Genomic DNA, 5,945 nt, shown 5'->3' with positions numbered 1-5,945 from the left:
AGAACTTACTTAATTACGCTGAAAAGATTCGATGCGATGGTATGCAACGTTGGTCTACGGTACAAAAATTGGCCTATTAGTGGATACAACGTTGGCCTATTGCTTTCCAAACGCTAGAACCACTTATTCTATAATTTTTTAATATTTCTGCTGAAGTATTATCACTTTTTGTTCACCAATCTTGCTTTCAAATTACATTTTCGAGCCAAATTTTCACATAACTATAAAGAAAAAACTTAAACTAAAGTTCTTTCTTAATTTAGTAACGAAAACAATGCAACTCCATTTTTGTGTTATATTTTAACAGTCACCGCACACAAATTCTTTCTTCCCGTTCGTTCTTTCTGGTTCAATCGCAAGCAATGTGGTTGACGTCACTTTTTCGGTGTTGTTGATGTCACTTTACTGATGGGCCAAGATTTGGGTACATAGTGAAAAAAATGTCCTCAATATTCGGCCCACATTTAATTTGAAAAATAGTTATTTTTCTTTGAAAACAAATATACAAGATCATAATAGCGTCTTTGACCGTCGCATAAAATGTTCAGTTATCGAAAAGTCAATTCGAAATGTTCCAGAATCAGGCCATTTATAATCATGTATATAGACTACCCACTAAGCCGAAGAATCATGGCGTCTACAAAAGCTAAACAATGTGACATTTTCATTCAATTTTAATGCTCCAAAATGCTAAAATTGAAACGAAATGTTACAGTTGTGTGGCGCATAGCTTTTCCGATCTCCAGTTATGCGTGTTTGTTTGAGTTTTTGGTTAACGTTAAGATAGGCCGAATGAGGGGACTATGCCAACGAAGCATCCCGATACCCTATCACTTGCTGAGTATGGACCATTCAGTGGTTCGCGATCAAAAACCACACACTGGCTGATGGTATTGGTGCTGCCGTTGTTTTGTTTTTATTTTATTAGCGATATCGATGAACGGAAAAGAGAAAAAAGTATTTTTGCCATCCCTGATAGTGCTTCGGAAGGGCGGTTAAATTAAGAGCCAGTTCGCGAGAGCCGCAACCCCTTCTTGAATCGATGTGCTCCGATTGAGCTGAAATTTTCAGGGTATGGTTTTCCATATAAAAGATGATATCTGGCCGATTTTCAGATTTTTCCGTTAGGGGGAAGTGGGGTAAAATAACCCTCAAAGATTTCATGTCTAAAAATAGGTAAAATCACTAAAATCGCAATAACTTCCGCAAAAGTTAACGGATTCAGCTGAAATTTTGCATGGACACTCTACTCCTATGGCACTTCCATTTGAGCCAAGCGTTGGATATTCTTTGATATTTTATTTGAAGAAATAGGTTATTTTCATAATTTTTTTGACGATTTTCAGGGCGCCTGTTTTCGTACCAACAGAACTAGGATGAAAAACTGAGTACTACGTTTTGAAGGACTACCCAAGAGCTTTCATTTGATATGTGACCCAGATGCGCCAACTTAAAAACTTTCGAAAAAAAAAATTTTTCTCGGGGTATGCGTTTTACCCCATATTTTTAGCTGTCTAAAGAAGTGTTGTCGCAAATTATGACAACGTTATTTATCTGTCAAGGGTTTTTCTTCAATATTAATTCAACAGAAAAATGATGACTAAGAAATGCAATTATTAGATTTTTTTCATTTGGGGAAAGTAGGGTAAAACGGACTAACTCAACCTCCTTTCGAAATAACGTTGCTACGATGTTCTCTGATCAGAATCGAATTTTCAGAGTTCTTTATTCTACTCAAGAATAGATGCTTTATCATATATTATTTTTTTTTCTTGAGAAGATAACGGGGTAAAACAATTCTCAGGAAAAAAATGTCGAAAATAATCAAAATTTCAAAATTTACTATTGCTTTGGCAAAACTTGGCGAAATTTCATGAAATTAGAAGAAATGTCTTAATTTTTATTGCTTATCCAAAGGAGCGATTGACAACATTTTGACATCGAGAAATGTCACAGATTAGCACGTGGTGTGTGATTCACCGGATTCTTTTTCGATTTTTCTTTCAACATGCATCACCGGTTCAATTTTCTCTCTTTTTTTCTCGTGAAAGTTGCTGCAGTACACACGAAAAAGATTCACGAGGAAAGATGCATTTAGCGCCTTCAAATGATTTTTTGGACAAATATGGTCTTCTACAAAGCTGTTCCCAAAAATAAGGCCCTCTTTTCAATGTACATAAAAATTAGGGTGGTCCATATTTTCAAAGAAATTGGGAACCAAACTTTTTTATCTGCTAGAATAACTGTATACATTCTTCGAGAAAGTTGTAGATCTATCAATTTTGAGCAAGTTTCTTGAAGACACATTTTATGTAGCTTTGAAATTGACCGATCTAGAGATGTTTTTTTGAATAAGCTTAGAGTGGTTCAAGAAAAACCGGTTTTGTGGCGTTAACTTTTTCAGTTTCGATTTTTCATCAAAATCGCCCAAGAAACACTTGTAGAGCATAGTTTTTTGAAAAGGTGTTATGACGGATTGGGGCAATCATAAAAATTATCTTTTGTCCGCATTCAAAAGAAGAAACGTTGTTACAAAACATATCAAAAAATTAGAGGGCTGTTTTTTTGTAACTCAAGTGAAAAATACTTGAAAAGTGCCTTTTTTTCTAGATAATCATCAATAACTTTTGAACGGAATGACATAGCAACATTCTCAGCGAACGAAAATGCGCTTTTTTGGAAGCTGTAAAAGTGGTTCTTACGCGACTTAGATGAAAATTATTAAACAAAAAAGGAAAAGCAATAAAAAAAACTTTTGTTCTAGCGTCACCCTTTATCTTTATCTTTTTTGTTTCAAATTTCACATCAAAAATGTCTACGAACCATTTTTAGAACTCAAAAATAACGCACATTTTCGTGCGCTGGGAATGTTGCTTCGTCATTCCGTGCAAAACATATTGATGATTTTCTAGAAAAAAAAATAGGCACTTTTTAAGTATTTTTCACACACCAATCGTTCATATCACCTTCTCAAAAAAATATGATTTTTTAGGAAAAACACCTGTAACTATTGAACCAAAAGAGATAAAGACCATTTCAGCGCATGAAACGACACGTCTTCAAATACTCTACAAGTGTTCTTGGGCGATTTTGATGAAAAATCGAAACTGAAAAAGTTAACGCCAGAAAACAGGTTTTTCTTGAACCACCCTAAGCTTATTCAGAAAAACATCTCTAGATCGGTCAATTTCAAAGCTACATAAAATGTGTCTTCAAGAAACTTGCTCAAAATTGATAGATCTTCAACTTTCTCGAAGAATGTATACAGTTATTCTAGCAGATAAAAAAGTTTGATTCCCAATTTCTTTGAAAATATGGACCACCCTAATTTGTATGTACATTGAAAAGAGGGCCTTATTTTTGGGAACAGCTTTGTAGAAGACCATATTTGTCCAAAAAATCATTTGAAGGCGCTAAATGCATCTTTCCTCGTGAATCTTTTTCGTGTGTACTGCAGCAACTTTCACGAGAAAAAAAGAGAGAAAATTGAACCGGAGATGCATGTTGAAAGAAAAATCGAGAAAGAATCCGGTGAATCGCACACCACGTGCTAATCTGTGACATTTCTCGACGTCAAAATGTTGTCAGACTTGCTCCTTTGGATAAGCAATAAAAAATTAAGAAATTTCTTCTAATTTCATGAAATTTCGCCAAGTTTTACCAAAGCATTTGTAAATTTTGAAATTTTGATTATTTTCAAATTTTTTTTTCTGAGAATTGTTTTACCCCGTTATATTCTCAAGAAAAAAAAAATAATATATGATAAAGCATCTATTCTTGAGTAGAATAAAGAACTCTGAAAATTTGATTCTGATCAGAGAACATCGTAGCAACGTTATTTCGAAAGGAGGTTGAGTTAGTCCGTTTTACCCTACTTTCCCCAAATGAAAAAAATCTAATAATTGCATTTCTTAGTCATCATTTTTCTGTTGAATTATTATTGAAGAAAAACCCTTGACGATAAATAACGTTGTCATAATTTGCGACAACACTTCTTTAGACAGCTAAAAATATGGGGTAAAACGCATACCCCGAGAAAAAAATTTTTTTTTCGAAAGTTTTTAAGTTGGCGCATCTGGGTCACATATCAAATGAAAGCTCTTGGGTAGTCCTTCAAAACGTAGTACTCAGTTTTTCATCCTAGTTCTGTTGGTACGAAAACAGGCGCCCTGAAAATCGTCAAAAAAATTATGAAAATAACCTATTTCTTCAAATAAAATATCAAAGAATATCCAACGCTTGGCTCAAATGGAAGTGCCATAGGAGTAGAGTGTCCATGCAAAATTTCAGCTGAATCCGTTAACTTTTGCGGAAGTTATTGCGATTTTAGTGATTTTACCTATTTTTAGACATGAAATCTTTGAGGGTTATTTTACCCCACTTCCCCCTAACGGAAAAATCTGAAAATCGGCCAGATATCATCTTTTATATGGAAAACCATACCCTGAAAATTTCAGTTCAATCGGAGCACATCGATTCCACTTCCTTTGGAAAGGGGGTCGCGGTTCTCGCGAACTGGCTCTTAATACCAAAATGTAAGTTAGTTTAGTATAAGTTATGTTAATGTATATAGAATAAATAAATGAATTTCAGCATTGAAGCTGCTATCAGGAAGCTGCTGTCAAAAATTGGTTTATCGCTCCGAAGATGACTGCTTATCGCAACAACACCTATCAAGTTATTTCATTACAAAACAACTACTATGGATGAATAATACGCTGGAGTAGTTCATTTTTGTTCAGATAATTTAAATTCAGGCTGTTTTCAATAGAGTTATGTTTTTGCTGGCATGTACAGCTATGCTTAGAACAACTATTTTCCACTGTTGTCGTTTTTTTTTTTATTCTTAATCACTTAACCTAATTTACAGCTCTATTGTCCACTGGGGCACTACGTGAGCAATTTCAATTGACAGCTGCACTTACATTTTGTACAGCGCCTAGATTCTTATTCTACTTTATCGAACTGGTTGCCTTTCTGCTGCTTTCACTTTTTCTACTTTATACCTAGTAGAATGATGAGCACATGGATGATGATGGATGGCCGTTGTTCCTTTCCAGTCCGATTGGGGGTCCATTATGAGTAGCAGTTCGCCGATGTCCAGGTATCCGGGTCCGTTTGAGCCATGGGGCTCAGAAGAGGGTCAGTGTCAGTTGCTCTCGGGGGAAAAGCAACTGACGAAAAATTGCAAGTGCCGGGGCTGGGAATCAAACCCATGACCATTCGCATATGAAGCGAACGTGTGACCAACTACACCACGGGCCCCGGCATTGTCGTTTTTTGACCAATTTGTTTTACTCTATGTCTACTATAGTGAAATTTTAACCGAAAATATGCTGAAATTGAAGAATGTGGTTGGTTTGCGATTTTGGTTATTTATTTCCCTTGCCGTTTGCCTCACATAGATGAATGTCCATTCTGCCCCGGAAGGAGAAGATATTTTCAAACTAGATTTTGATATAAAAAAGAAGAAAACATAAACATGTTAAGCATGTAAATACAGCAAAACTAATTGGATGTGTTCTAGAAATATCAGTTTTCAATCGACCAGCAATTAATTACTCACTAAATCTTATTTTAGATGGTGTGAAAATTATAATTTTCATGCTCAAAAAACGGAGGACGCAATGTTTTCGTGTAAAGTCAAGTATAATTTAAATTTCAAATGTTTCTTTCCTGAAACTACGTTTTAGATAAATGGACTATATTCTCCATTCATTAATATTTCAAAAGAGTCCGCATATTTGAAAATATTGAGGGTATCCATTATGCCCCGGGTGTCCATACTGACCCGCCTACCTCTACCTTTTGTGAAAATTTCATGAAAATTGGCAGAGAAACACGAAAAATTTTCACTAACACTCACCCCTGTCAACACCAGTAGCTTTCAAACCAATTGATCAAAGTTGATGAAATTTTGCAAGAAAGTGTCTCTATAAGTATCA

The 5,945-nt window shown here is 35.1% G+C and overlaps 1 non-coding gene across 1 annotated transcript; it reads right to left on the bottom strand.

The window, feature by feature from the left end:
- Positions 1 to 5,192: 5,192 nt before the first annotated feature.
- Trnam-cau (transfer RNA methionine (anticodon CAU)) lies at positions 5,193 to 5,269 on the bottom strand. Its single transcript has one exon. It is a non-coding gene; the product is annotated as a tRNA-Met (tRNA).
- Positions 5,270 to 5,945: the final 676 nt, after the last annotated feature.

This window comes from Aedes albopictus, chromosome 2 (genome assembly GCF_035046485.1).
Source record: "Aedes albopictus strain Foshan chromosome 2, AalbF5, whole genome shotgun sequence".
In the NCBI taxonomy this organism is placed as follows: domain Eukaryota; kingdom Metazoa; phylum Arthropoda; class Insecta; order Diptera; family Culicidae; genus Aedes; species Aedes albopictus.
This window is presented reverse-complemented; position numbering and strand designations above follow the sequence as displayed.